Source organism: Acomys minous, assembly GCF_964271855.1.
Source record: "Acomys minous genome assembly, chromosome: 19".
Taxonomy (NCBI): Eukaryota; Metazoa; Chordata; class Mammalia; order Rodentia; family Muridae; genus Acomys; species Acomys minous.
In genome coordinates, this window is record NC_140499.1 from 57,796,652 (window position 1) to 57,812,264 (window position 15,613).

Genomic DNA, 15,613 nt, shown 5'->3' on the forward strand with positions numbered 1-15,613 from the left:
TTATCTTTCTTTCCAAATTCTCCATATCATTTCATATTTATATCAATGTAGTCAAATAGACAAGCCCTTGAAGGAACTTAAAAGTTAGCAGGCCAGTTGACTGCTGTGTTTCAGTGACACTGGTGGCTCCTGCTGAGATTTGTTGGCTCTGTACATCACTAGGCCAGTTTTTATTTTCAGTGCAATGACAACTTCAGCTGGAGGATTTGAAACTTGAGATAACTGGAGGCAGAATAATGTGCACAGTCTTCCCACGGCTACTTCTTAAATAGGACTAATCTACACAATGCAATCCATCGCACAGACATTTCTAGAATCACCCAGTCTCCTGCCAGCAGGCTTCGCTAACTCTGATTGCTAAGGAGGAGGGAAAAAAAACCAGAGCATTAAGTAGAGAGGACCAGTATGACTTCTAAAAATAAGCACCAATTAGATATGCTTTTTAAAAAGACAAAGGCTCTAGTTCCTTGTTTTTCTTCTCAACGTTAATTTATTGTTTCTGCATATTGCTATTAAACCCTTTTCACCAGTGTTAATGAGTTGACAATTTATAAAACTCCTTTAGATAGGTTATCTCAATAAATTGAGTTGGAATACTCATTTCAGAAATTAACGGAAAAAAAAAACAAACAAGAAAACTGGGATGTCAGAAGTGAAGTGACTCAGCCAATTACCCTCTATTAGTTTTCTATTGCTGTGTAACAAATTGCCACAAACACAGTGACTTAAGCAACGCGTATTTATTATGGTCCATGTGCACAGGTCAGGAGGCCAGGCATAAGTTGGCTGAGCCCTCTGCTCTAAAATCAAGGTCCTGGCAGGAGCTGCAGTCTCATGTCAGGCTTGGAGTTCTTTTCCCAAACTCACATACTTTCAATATTCAGCTCCTTGCTGTTGTTTCTTGGAGCCTGAACTGCCAAGCGTCTTGCTTGTTGACAGCCTGGGTCAGCCTCAGCTCCCAGATGTCTTCCTTGGGTCTTAGTCACTTGACCACATGGCAGCATACTTCTGACGCAGTAGGGGAACCTTTCTCCAGCTGACGATGATGTGATCTTTTTCTGTACTGAATGTGACAGCAGTGACTATCCTAGCATCCACCAGTCGGCTTTCCATTGCAGCACCAACATGAAGAAAAAGGTTGATTTGGACTTAGAGTCTCTAGAGTTTCAACCCATAGTCACCTGACCCTCATCCCCTTGAGCCCGTGGAAAGACAGGCTACCACAGTGGAAGCATGGTGTCAATCGAAGTCACTCGCATCATGGCACCTGGGAAGCAGAAGAGAGGAGATGAGCCAGGATCTTATAATCCACTGAGCCTATCACATCTCAACGTCTGCCCCCAAGAGCTCACTCCCAATGCCCCCACTTCCCTTCCACTAGGCCACACCTCCTAAGGGTTCTGTCACCTCCTAACAGTGTCACAGGTTGGCAACCAAGCTTTTCTCATATGGATCTTTGTGGGCATTTAAGAGTCAAACTTGTAACTTAGCAGCTTTGCTGTTTAACATAAATTAATTCTGGGAGCCGCGACCCATCATGTTAACATGTCCCAAACACTCTCAAAAGGTGGGCACTATATTTGGTGTTTGTATCAAGGGGTGGGAATGTTAGGGTTATGCTAGAACACTGCCCTACACATATAGCAATTTGTGATTGGCAGGTTTCAGATGCAGGCGAGTCAACTGAGTTCTTTATGAGCTTGAGTGATAGTCCATTAGAGGCCTGAGCAACAACATGTCACTCCAAGTCACATCCATCTCCTTTTCAGCACCATTGAATACCCTTTGCCCATGGAAGGCACAGTTGAAGTGCATTCTGAAAGACCTGGATTGAGTCCTGGGCAATGGCTGGCCCCCATCTAAAGTGGTCACAAATAACATCCCGGTGGCGGGAACTAGCACCACTGACGGGAATTCTCCCTGGGTGGCCAACAGCACTTACTCACTGTGTTCATAATTATGGCAGGCAATACTGGTTTGTGGTGCCAGCTCTTTCTGTGGAACCACTGACCTTGCTTCGTCTCATAACCTTCCCACTAACCTGGATCAGAACTGTGTCTCCAGCCCCGAAGCCCTGAAACCCTGAAGCCCCGATTTCTACTGTTTGCTCAACATTTGTTTCCATGGCCAACAACTCTTGGTCAACTTACCACATGGCCCTGTCACATGGGATTGTCCTGTGGAGGTCACCACCAGCTACATGAACTGATTTTACAGCCTCTCTTGTACTGTGGTTTGGCCACATGGCTCAGCCCTCTCTGGATATGAACTGATAGGGGCTTCTTTTTGTCTGTTCCTAAAATTTCCTCACACTTGCCCCTTTGCACTTGTTCCTCTTGATCTGGCTAGCTGTGGCCAGGAAGAGGACTTTGGAGGTGCTGAGGAATGCACAGATGGAGGCAACCTGGAAGTCAGTCTGTTCCTTTGACCTGAGTCCTTTCCCAGAACCTGAGAAAGACATAGTGGTCTACAGTGTGGTGTCTGGGAATTGGCTACTTGGGTCTATTTGGTACATCTAATTTCATTGCCGTGTTCACTGCTGCCCACCGATCTGGTCAGAGGCTGAAGAAGTGAAAAAGTGCCTGGGAATCCCATCACCGTTTGATCATTTTCTTCTTGTGACCTTGCAGCGTCTCACCATAGCAAACTCTGGGCTGCGGGTGTTGGCCCCTAGGTCTTGCCTAACCTTGATATGACATTGAACTGCTTGGCCAGTTTAGTCACTGGGAAGTCATGTTCCTATTTGGGAGCTGGTCGAGAGACACGAGCAAATTGGCTCTGGCACATTGCCAGCCAAGAGGCCTGGTTTCAACTTAGAATCTTTTAATTTATAGCAATAGGATAGTGGAGTAGTAGTTTAAGTAGTGAGACATGACTTCTCTAGTGCCTAACAAAAGATAAACACACACACACACACACACACACACACACACACACACACACACGTGCGCGCCCGCCCACACACTTACATGCACGCCCATACAAATACATGCACGCCCACACACATGCACATGCCCACACATGCCCACACACATGTACACACACACACAAACACATACATGCATGCCCACACACATGCATGCACACCCACACACATGCACATGCCCATACACGCCACACACATGCATACATGCCCACACACGCATGCATGCCTCCCCACACGCATGCACATGCCCACACATGCCCACACACATGCATGCATGCCCCCCCCACACACACACACGCACACATGCACACGCCCACACATGCCCACACACATGTACACACACGCCCACACACGCCCCCCCCACACACCAAACAACACACTTAGATGCTGGCACTAGTGTCTCATTCTTGTGATAGACAGGAAAGCAAGCTCATTAGTAAAGGAACATATGTAGAAACCTAAGTGGTTACTGGAGCTTCAGATCCAGGTGGCCTTTCCCTCTCTCCATAGACATCCCACCTACTGGTGTCCCCACGTCAGGGTGTGCCTACCACTGCGTCATCTGCCTCCTCCACCAAGAGAGGTGACAGAGCCACCGCTAGGCCATATGGCACCTTTCTATGGGTTAGCACAAGGTCTTCCTTCATCAAAACATTTTGATGCTCTCTGCCAAAAAAAATTGCTGGCAGATAAATAAATCTACCCACCTTCTGCGTCTTTCATCTACCTGGTGGTGCTCCTTACGTGGTTCAATGTTCAATCTCTACAGTTCTGTGACCCCCCCCCCAACAGCCCCCAGGGAAGAATACCAAATCCTCTAGTAGAGTCTACAAATTAGAATGCTAATATGATTGGTCAGTGCTGTTGGGTCTTGAGCCCATAGGGCTTGCTATCTTATGGTTTGACGGTTCCATGTCCCTATTGTAATCACAGGTTTATTCCAGATGGCCCAGAAGGAGTGGTGAGCTACTGTTTCTCTGGCTTCCAGTCCCTTGTGAGCACTGAAAAGCCAGGAGGAGTTTTAATCACATATAACTCATCACAGTTCTCCCCAGGGTATGATGAACCTCGGGCAAGGATGAGGAGGACCTACCAGACCTGTTGGCAGAAGTGAGCACAGCGGAGCAGGCGATATAGCTGGGCCATCCCATAATGTTCTCTCCTGATCCAGAGAGCACAAAGGGAACTGGAGGGAAGCTGGCTCTCCGGAGCACTCACAGATACTTGTTCATCAAGACAGTGTCTGAGACAGAGTGTGAAAAGACAGGAGGAGCACGTGCAAAGCGCTAATATGGCACCCAGAGAGTTCGGAAGATTCCGGAGCTGTGACTCCCCACCAAGGCTCCTATGTCAGTGCTAAGCAAGGCTTCTGATTTGTATTCCTGACATATGAGGTTTTTCTGCTTTCAAAGGGGAACAGCTTTCAAGGAAAAGTGATCATTAAAGTTAATGCTGAGTCATCCGGGAGGAGGCTTTCAGTCTCTGGAACCTGGAAAAATCACCAGCAATCCAGGGTAACTCCATCTCCGACAACCTCTGTTTCCTCATCTGCAACAGGAAAAGCAGTAGGAGTGACTCTACAGGGTTGTTGTAAGAACCAAGTAGAAAAAAAAAAACTTCCACACAGAGCCATTTGTCTAGTGGTCCAGCATCTTGTCCCCACATAATAACAGTAAAACAGCATTAACACTATGCCTAACTTTTCCCAGAGTGACTTGACAGCACTCCCTAGTCTTGGACAGTGTAGCTGTTTCCCCAGCACTCAGCAATTAGACCTCGAAAAGAAACTCACAGCAATGCAAAACCTCGGTGAGGAGTTAATTCTGCAAGTGGCATAAATTTGTGTGCACAGTCATGCTGCCAGCCTCACCTGTGCCCTCCAGTCCTCCTGGTGTGGAGCGTGGCAGCCATGTTTAACAGAAGCCAGTCTCCTGAGCCTGGGAGATAAGGGGAGAAAGCGGTCCAGTGACAGGAGGCGCAGTTAGCTGAATATGCATTAAGTTGCATGTGCCACTTGGGACCCTGGTCCAGCTGCTCCCGCACTTTTGCTATTAGCGCTAGATTGAGAAATGGGCACACCGGAAGAGGATCAGGGGGGCTGGGCACAGCCAGGGACACATGAGCCTGGGTTTACCCAAGTATTCTAACTTCCATCCCTTTTACGTCCCCTTTATGTCTTTCCCCTAGAAAACCTCAGCAAAACCAGACCCTACACACAGTTCTGAATTGCTTTTTAATCCCATTATGGTACAAATGTAGTTGCATGAGGCTACTTGTTTAGATAGAACACTTCTGTTTTGTTTTGTTTTGTTTTGTTTTGTTTTGGGTTTTGGGTTCTGTCCCAAGTTCTGGGCATGGGACCCGTAGTCCTGTGAATACAACATGTGCTTTCTACAACTGAGCAATACCCTCATTCAATAGAAAAATTTCAGGCCAGGTAAACAGGATGAAGTGGTGAGTGAAGACGGCTGAATAACAGTGGTATTTAAAAGACCCAGAGCTTTTCCAGTTTGACTGTGCAGATTGTGTGGCGAATAACCAAAGTGGCCATGCATGTGTGGTCCCCCCCAAAGAGGCTAATGTCCCCTCTCCTTTGACAACAGAGGAGTACATAGCTGTGCTGTCCCCAGTTACCCTTCATCTCTCCAAGGACTCTGACTAGAGTTTGGAAGTCCTGCCTGAGGCCACCCAGAGCTAACCATCTCGGAGAGACCTCTGACGCTGAGGACCGTTGTGATTACCAGGCAGCACTGAGGGAAGTCACAGTAACGTTGCTCCTTTGAATTTTGTCGCCCTACTCGCAACTTGTCGCCTTGGGGATGATGTGATGTGGATGGTAGAAGGTCATGGGTCCCAGGCAGCTGATCCTTCTGATGGGGCCATGGTGAGCCTCCATTTTTCTCTCCAAATAGTAATCTAGTACCCAGATTCATGAACTCTTTGTTACATTAACCAATTGGCTAATTTTTGATGTGCACATGGCACAGTGTGGCATGTGAGTTCAAGGGACAATCTGAAGGAATTGTTTCTCTCCTTCCTCTACGTGGGTCCCAGGGACCAAATCCAAGATGTCAGACTTGGTGGCAAGTGCCCTTCTCCACTGAGGCAACTTCCTGGCCCTCAGATCCTTAAATTGTGCGTCATGACCCCATAGGGGGTTATGCAACTCAAAGTAGGTATTGTGAGAAAGTTGACATGGTAAAGAGCTTCTGAGCACACAGGGACCAAAAATTAATTTAAAACCAAAACTTCGCTTCAACCCTGGTTCTCAACGCATTGCATGCATATTTCACCCTGGGCTTGTCACAAAGATTCAAAATGTCACCCAAACCCATTGGCTCAGACTCATGACTATGGATATGTCAAGCTTTGCAGTGTTTCACTGTACATACCAAGTTTCTTTCTTCTCTTATAGACATATAATGGCTTAATTACAGAAGACAAAGGCTCCTAATGCTCTCCTACCGTCACTCCTTATCATCTATGGATAATTTTGCATTGCACTGGGTTCAAATGTTTAACTTTCAAAATTGCTGTTTGAGTTGCTGCCTTGTGTTTTATTTTTTAAAAAAAAATATTGAATAAGTCTTGTCTTGGGAAGATTTCTAACAATCTCTGAAATGGCCCTAAACATACCCCACCGTTTTGCCCTATGTATTCATGCAAAACAGCATTCTTAGCATTTTTATCATGATGTCAAAATACAATCAATTCCAAAAAGTGTTGAAGATTCTCTTCATTCCAGAGACAATATTCAGCCAAGATTAATTTTTCTATAAAAAATGTGCATTCATCTCTTTAGCATGCAAATTTGCTTTAATATTTAATAAACTGTAAGTTATATATATATTGAATAATTGTGAGAGTTTTTTGTGTGTGTGCATGTGTGCGCATTAACATGTATATACAATAGGAGCTTGTGAGTTCTCATGTGCATGTATCTAGAGGCTAGAGGACAATCTCAGCTGTGGTTCCTCAGGTGACATTCAAGTTGTTGTTGTTGTTGTTGTTGTTGTTATTGTTGTTGTTTGAGCTAAGGTTCCTCATTGACCTGTTGAAGCTCACCAAATAGACTAAGATGGCTGGCCGGTGAGCTCCAAGCATCCACCCGCATCTTCCTTCCCAGGACTGTGATTGCAAACATGGGCCACCATGACCAGTTTCCTTACATGGGTTCTGAAGGTCAAATGTAGGCTCTCTGTCTTGCAAGGCAAGCACTTTACCAACGGAGCGCTCTCTCTCTCTCTCTCTCTCTCTCTCTCTCTCTCTCTCTCTCTCTCCTCTCCAGCACCCCTCAGAACTATTTTTAAAATAAATTTATTTATGATTTATTATTGGCAAATCCCTGATTTATGTGCCTATTTTATATATCTGTATACTTTGGATCACATTTTTTTTTTAAATCCTCAGGTACAAAGAGGTGACAGGTGGAGATGTCTATAAAGCCCTGGTTGAGCAGACACAATCAGAGCTAAACTCGTGGCAGAGACATGGAATTTTGCTGTTGAAAAGCCAAGGATGAGCCAAGCAGATGTCTTAACTGATGTTAAGAAGGGGTGCCTCTGTTTCCCTGACAGACCGCCTTTCTTTGTAAGGAAGTGGGCTGGGCAAGGTACCATCTGCTATCTGTTAGCCAATAGCAGCCAAAACGATGGCAGACATATCCCAAATGACCATGACACTTGTTGAATGGCCTTTGAGACAAGGGAGGGGCTCCCTTTCTTCCAGACGCAGAAGCAGGCAGCAGAGGAAAGTTCTGCCGTGGTTCCAAAGAAAGTAATAATACTGTGTGTTGTTCCTGTTCCTCAGACCACTTCCCACCCTGCCTGCTATAGTCTCATATGGTCCAACTTCTTAAGGGTCGGGGTGAAGGGAGTTATCTGAGATCTGGCTGTGTGCCTTAGGAAATTTCAGTCATTTGCTTTTGGAGACATTTGGTTCTTTATCTTTTGCCTTGGTTTGCCTTTTGCTTTTGCCTCTCCTTCTTTGGTAGTTTGCTCTGGAGGTTACCATGAAGAGAATAGTGTGAAGAGTTTCACAGAACTGTCAAAGGGAAGAAAAGGAAAGAATGCTTCAGCAAGGGTCTGTTTTATAATGGAGTCTGTGTAGCTTGGGGAGAAGGCTACTGAAGCAGAGATGTGCAGCTTAATGGCACCGAAGAGAAGCCGGGGGTGGGTACTGGAGTGATGGAAATGAGAGTGGAACTGCACAAGAGCAGAGGGAGAGAAAGAAGAGGGAGGTTGCTAGGCAACTTCCCAGGGCAGAGGAGAGAAGTCTTGAGGGAGGATGTACTTTCAAGGGCGCCACATTCTGCAGTGGGTGGCTACATGTGGTGGAACAAACAGACCCAAGAGAGTTTGGTCACACCTAGCTGGCAGCCCACTGCCCCCCTAGAGCCACTTTTTGCAACAATAAACAGTCAGGGGGGACGGCAGGGTACAGAGACCCAGGAGTGTGACAAATGGTCTGAGCAGCAGCGGGGATGCAAAGTGAAAAACCAAAAGTGTTTACTCTACTACATATACCATGGAGAACGTAGTGGCCCTGCTGGTGGAAGCAAGGAGTTGTGGTTGAGAAACACATTCACTAAGTGCGAAGTAGGTACCACGTCCTGTGGTACCTTCTGGGAATGACAAAAATCACAGGACCCTTATCTGTAGTCAGTCCCTCACCTAGCCTTGCCACGGAGGAAAAACCCAAGGAGATGTGAATTGCTGGGTAGTTGTAGCTGCAGAGTAGAAAACAATGCCTTCTAGGTAAGACTTAGCCAGACAACAGAGCAGGCCTTCAGTCCTTGCGGACCACCAGCTGTGGCCTCTGGAACAAGGGTGGCCTTGTGGAATGCCGGTGACAATGGTACCTACGTCACACGAGAACTAAGTGAGTTGACAGTCATAAGGTACTGACTATAACATCCAGCATATGATAAGGTTTGTTGAGTCATTTCTACAGAGGCGCTAAGAAGGGAGGCTAAGAGCACGGTCCCAAAGGAGGCCTAAGAGTCCTTCCATCTACATCCATTTTATAGATGCAAACTTCGTCTAGAAGAGGCCTGGAGGCTGGGAACCAACCATGTGCCCTCTCTATCACTGCTCATTCTAACGGATACAGATAGTGCATACCACTGAAAGATATCTTCTCTAGGAGAGGAAGCCATGTCTTGCAACTTCAGATAGGCAGGTCAAAGCAGAAGGGTATTGGGGGGCGGGGGGAAAAGATACACCTGTCAATTCCCTCTGCCACCCATCTTGTCCTCCTTTGCAGTCATCCATAATGAGGAAGGACCAGTGTGTGTGTCATGGTACAGTTCATTTTTTTTCCATCCAGAGTCTGCCTTGATCACATGCTTAGTCTCTTTCCCTTCCTTTCCCCATCTATAAAACCCTTGAGATTGCCCCTCAGTCTTCCCAGAGTTGCTCCTGTGTCTTGGAGCATACATACTAGAAGCTCGACCTTTCCAACCATCTTGCCCACACAAATATGTTGCTGGTTGAAGAAACATAAATTTAGACCTTCAGAGAGACTACACAGCATCTCATCCATGCCAGTCTGTGAGATGCTAAGGTCTAGATGGGTGCGTCCTAAAGCCTGTGTGCTATAAGGTTTGGCCTCCGGTCTGTTACGTTATTAGGAGCTGGTGGAACTTCGAGGAGATATTGCGTAATTGAAGGAAATGAGGTCACTTACTGGGGGTGTGCCTTCAATGGCCCTAGACTCAGCCCCTATCCCTCTGCTTCCCAGCTGTCACGCTGCAGGCAGCCTCCTTCACCGCATGCTCCAAACAAGATTTGCTGCCTCACCCCATCTTCCAAAGTGAGGACAGGTAATCTTGGATTGAAGCCCCCCAAAACAGTGAGCCAAAATAAAGCAAAGCTTTTCTTCTTCTTCTTCTTCTTCTTCTTCTTCTTCTTCTTCTTCTTCTTCTTCTTCTTCTTCTTCTTCTTCTTCTTCTTCTTCTTCTTTAATAGTTCATTTATTTTGGGTATTTGTTATTGCTGCGCCCAGATTTTGAGATTTCCCCCAAAAAGAACCAGAAAGACTCGAAACTGCTGTAAACACAAGAGGACACCAAATCAAAAGTATCAGGAAGCGACCCTGGGGTGTTGATCTGGGGACCTTTCATAAGTCCTTTTCCTCCCAATGTCTCCTAACCAAGGGGATCCTAGTCTGGCAATCATCTATTGGTTGAGTAACATAAGGAGATCTAATGCCCAAAAGGTGACAGGCTACAGAAAAAAGATGCCAAAACCACCATGGCTTAACTTTCTTTGTTCTCTTTGTTCACCACTTTGCTCAGGGAAATGTCTGTTTCCTTAGTAATCCCATCTCCCACTGGGGCAGGTCAGTTGCTATCAGATAACACTATCTCTGGTGAGGCTTCTTTCTTACAGCTGTGAGCTCGAATCCCCTTACTTTTAAAAAAATCTCCTTTTCCTGCCTTTTAAGTCTGTTTCTTTAAAGAGTTTTGTGACCCTTAGATTGGCACTGAGGCCATTTGTGGTGGCTCAGGAGGGAATGCACTTCCCAGCTACTCTTTGGGTCTGTCTCTATCAGGGCTTAGCCAATTAAAATTTTTTTCAGGCCTCCTCTCATTCTTTCATTATAGCAACGGAAAGTTGACAAACAAACAGTGGGACCATTGACATCTGGCCAGACAACTGATAGAAGCAGCTCCAGCCACAGAACATACGGGGACATTTATGGCACAAACACCCTACTGAGGACGGAGACCAGAGGAAAACGCTGTCACAGAAGAAGAGGGGAAATGCTCAAAGCACATTGCTTCCATGATGAAGGCTGCTTTGCTATTCCCATATCTGCACCCAGAGGCTCTGGGCCTTCACCTACCAACAGACCACCAAGGACTACGCAGAAGAGGAAAGCACATGGCTGAGATTCACCTTCCACACTTAGAGTCTGGCCAGAGAGAGAAGGTTATTAAATTAGGGAAGCCTCCGCTCTGTCCCAGTGGAGTCTTTCTGGTCAATTCAGACAAAGTCAGAGATTCCATTTTCTCCTGCTTGATTCTATGCCTGAGGGCATCTGACTGGGGATGGCAGAGAGTGCCCTCAAAGTACCTCCCTTTGTATCTCAGTACTGGGGCATCTTTCAGAGAGATTGAAACACTGCCATCACTCCCCTAGGTGTGGACTGTCCAGGCCTCACGTGGCCGGTTGGCTATCCCTATCCGCCTCCATCTGTTGTGCTGGCCCAATGCCCGCTTGCAAGTACATTGGACCCTTGACCTTAGGCACCTATCCAAGGCCACCTGGGCTTAGATGGCCAGTCTGAGTCATGCTGGAGGTGCCATCTGTCCTGTAGGAAGACTGTCCCCCTTGTGGGCCCTAAAGAATTAGCTCCATATTCTGATCACAACTGGCAGCTGCTATTTGCTGAACTGAGATACAAGAGCAGCCAGCAAAAGGCAGCGGGCGTGCCGTTTACAGGGCGACTTCAGATTCTAGCTTGGAGATTTCAAACTATAGAGGCTTTCCTGGGGAAAAAAGGGGGTGGGGGAACCACAAAACCATGATCAATGAAATTAGAAAATCACCCAAGAACAAGGAATTGTAAGGACTCGTAGGGAAATATAGAAATAGTTCGGTAACTGGCAGAATAACTCAGTGTTTTCTTTTTCTTTTTTCATAAAAAAAAAAAAACTTCTACAGTTAAATGACAAATGTTCCTCAGCAGCCTATGTTGGAAGGATCTGGTCCCCAGCCTGTGGTGGTAGGAAATGCTGGAACCTTTAAGAGATGGGGCTTGGTAGAAGGTAGCTGGGCTTTAGGGGGCATGCCCTTGAAGGGACATCTGGACTCTGGTCCTCTTCCCATCTCACTTTGCTTTTGAGCTGTCACATGGTGAGTTGCCTTCTCCATCACACGCTCCCTCCATCACAAGAACAGAAGCAGTGGGGCCTCCCCGCCTCCACAGCTGTGAGCCTCTCCTCCTTTTAGGGAGAGCACTTCAGGGTTTTTGTCAAGATAAAGGAAAACTAAATGATGCAAAATCAAAACCGGTAGGAAGGCTTGTGAGGTTTCCATGGAGATGATTTGGATGAAGGCTCGTGGGTTCCCACCCTACACCATCTCAGCACACACCCGGGCTCCTCTCAGAGAAGTAACGACGTCCAACACATCACGTCACGTCACAGAAGAGAAGGGATCACCCCCAGACACAGTACCGTTGTTTCCTCAGTCATGGCAGTGAAAAGGTTCAAGGGAATCCCTCTGTCTCAAAGGCTTCTGGGTAGAATTGGAAGCAATTACTAGAAAACCTAGCTTCAAGGCAATCCTTATGCTTGTATTTGTTAACTAAGTTTATTGGATATGATTGGTTGCCCCTTTAAACTCCCGTGGTCTTGGTCCTTTCTACCTCGGTGACATCCCAGACTATTTTTTATAGTGCTTCCAGTATTCCCACAGACCGGATTCTGACAGGTACAAGCTGGGCCATTGCGGTGTCTTAGCCGTCTTTTTGCACTTAATTCTTAAACATTTGTTTAAAGCTCCCCCGTTCTCTCACCTCAGCTTGCCTTACATTGGAAACTCTTCTGAGGGTGGGGCCAGAGCAAGATGGAGGCTGAGAATCTTTTTTCTGCAGAATGCTTGCTTGCTCCCAACATGCCTTTGTAGCTCACTGCAGGCTTAGGCCCATGGCAGAAGGGAGAAAAAGAAAACACACTGCAGAACTACATGGCTGTTCTTTGCCTAGTATTGATATTTCCCATGCCTGGACTTACGGCATGGGAGCAGAGGACCAGCACACAGAGACGGTACCTCATGACCCACAGTTAGAATATGGCAAAGTGTGGAGTTGAGGAAAACACACAGTTAGCCTCTTGTTACACATGGTGAAAGTGGTGCTTTCCCAAGCAAAGTCCTGACCTAAAGAGGCTAGTCCCTCTACAAAAAGAAAAAAAGGAGGTTGGGGGCAGGGTAGAACTAAGGGGAACTATGGATGACTGAGGAACAAAAAGGCAAAGAAATAAGGCATGGAGAGAGAAGAGCATTACAAACATAACTGGCACATATATCTGTGTATAACTGTGTATAACACATCGCTGTTGATGAAATTCTTTGTGGAATCTTCTAACAACCACTGCTAGATATATATATATAATTTTGCAGTTAAGTAAACTGAGGTGGGAACCTCAGCATAGGTCCCACTTCTATAGGTGCCCTGGCATTAGGAAACCAATATAAATAAAAGTTCAGACAGTTATAGCATCCACATTTGCAATCTCAGCATTCAGGAGGTCAAGGCAAGAAGATGGTCAGCTCAGGCCAGCCTGCGTGGGATAATGAGACTTTATCCCAGATGAGCCTCCCCAAATTAAATGTAAAAGGCACTTGCCTGAGGTCCAGGACCTATACGTGTGTGCATGCCCACATATGCATCCACATGAAAAATAAAGGGACCAGATTCCCACAGTTTCCTATGACGATGTGCTCCAGTCATCCAGAAGTTCTTCTACTCTGTCAAGGTTCTACCATCCCTCAACAGCTCCAAGTGTGGGCCAGGTTTTAACACAGACCTTTGAAAGACATTTGAACCACAAAGCTATAGCGTGTTTATTTCATGACTAGCACAATTAGCGAGGCATTCTAGCATCCTGTCTGCCCTTGCTTCTCCTCATCTCTCTGGGAACTTAGTCTTCAGTGCTGTTTTCCTCATCCTTTCCATTCTGAGGACGTCTGGACTCAAACCTTCTGCCTTTCCACTTTCCCACCTCATCCTTTGGATGGCCCTACCTGGATTTGTAGTTTTAACTGTGATCACTGTGCTAGTTGCTCTCTCAAGCTCCATCCCTAGTCCGTGACATCTCTACTACCCAACCCTCTTGGTCCCTCACATGGGGGAGGCGTGTCCGGGGGATGAGCAGCAGCTGATATGCCTGGAAACTTTCTCTCCATGGCCCCTCTCCTCACTTCAAGTTCATCCTTCCAGTTGTTCAGACCAACAACCATGGAAGCATCTTTCATTTTGCTGTCCTCATTCCTTGCGTACACAGTCGCAAATGTGATCCTTTTGGTGTTCTGCCCTCAGAGAGCATCCGTCAGTCAGGCATTTCTCATGCTCTACTACCACGCTCTGAGGTAGATCCTTAGGCTTTCTCATCTGTACACCAAGAAGCCATGTTTTGGTCTCCCTGCTCTGCCATGGGCTTTTCTTAACTTCTTCTCCACATGAATCTTTTGAATATAATTTGCGTTGTACCACACATCTCCCAGAACCATACCTGTCCAACGCCTGTTCATGGTACCTGAAGCAGAACCCAACTTCCTCCTGCAACCTGTAATGTCGCATAAGCTGACCTCCAACAGCCTGCCCAGCATCCTCTCCTCCCACACTCCTTACCCTTCAGCTCGCTGCCGCGGCCCTGCCGTGCCCCCGTCGCTGTCTCTTGAGCATGCTGTGTGTGCTCCCATTTGATTACGCTTGATCTTGCTCTTCGTTCTGCCCTAAATGCTCATTCTTCAGATAATCACACTGCTTCTGGCATATGTTAAATAACATTTCTGATGAGTTTAAACCCGCTGCCCCCCCCCAGCCCCCGCCTCTGTTTCAGTATGAGGCACCTCCAATCCTCTCAGGTTCTTCTGTTTCCAGAATGCTTGCCTCTTATTCTGCTCCAATTGCCACAGAACGTTGACTCAATGGGGGCTCCCACCAGGGTTATGTAGGCACAGCCTGGCAATACCTTCCTACATGGCACACCATATGCCTCCCGCCTCACACCTCAGGCTTCCCTACAGGTGCCAAGTAGCAGATGCCACAGGATATGCTTGGTGCCCACAGAGGGACAACCCACGGTTTTTGGAGTTAATAACCTGAGGGATGTGGAAACCTGCAACATTCCGCTCTTGTGGCCAATCAGAATCCAGTTCTGTGGAATGTGGATATCACGTGCCCTATCAGGGAATATACTGTACTTACTCTCCAGCCTTCTTGCCCTCCCCTCCACCCTCCCGTTTTAGCTGTCTTTTGCTCTCAACTCCCTGAGAGATTAAAGAAAAGTTCTTATGCTCCAGTTTGTTTGATTTTTTTTTTTTAATAATTTCTTAGAGACAGTCTCAAGTAGCCCAACCTGTCCTCAAACTCACCCAATGTTGACCTTGGACTTCTGACCCTCCTGCCTTCTCCCTTCCAAGTACAAGTGTTACAAACATGCTGAAACTGAGAAGCAGGGCTTCTTGCCCGCTAGGCAAATGCTCTACCAGATGAGCTACATCCCCAGTCCCATAGCTCTAGTTTTTAAAATTGTGTTCTAGAAAAACACACACACACACACACACACACACACACACACACACACACACACACACTTCTTCTATCCCATCTTTTTTATTACTATTTTTTCCTCTCAGTTCTTATCAGAACATGAGACACCATATATCTTTACTGATTCATTTTGTTGTCTGTCTGCCTCCTTGGCCCAATATAATTTTCATGAGTTTTCTTCTACTTGGTTTACTATTGTATCCTATGCATCTAAGATACAGGAAGCACTGTAAACATTTATTGAAGGAATGGAGAGACGTGAAAAGGAGCGTGTCTGGAAAAGGCTACAAGAATACACGCTATCTATAGCTGCTACCTGGGAGGAAGGTGGTCTCTGAAAATGGGCGGAGCCTAAGGAGGTGCTGCCCAGGGAGCCTGATGGGGAAGTGGACCACTCAGACC

General features: G+C 46.5%; 1 long non-coding RNA gene across 1 annotated transcript; it reads right to left on the reverse strand.

The window, feature by feature from the left end:
* Window positions 1-503: 503 nt before the first annotated feature.
* On the reverse strand, window positions 504-14,474 carry LOC311589863. The gene is made up of 3 exons (XR_014776663.1): window positions 14,288-14,474; window positions 4,020-4,474; window positions 504-1,267 (listed from the first exon to the last, which is right to left on the reverse strand). It is a non-coding gene; the product is annotated as an uncharacterized lncRNA (long non-coding RNA).
* Between the last annotated feature and the right edge of the window lie 1,139 nt (window positions 14,475-15,613).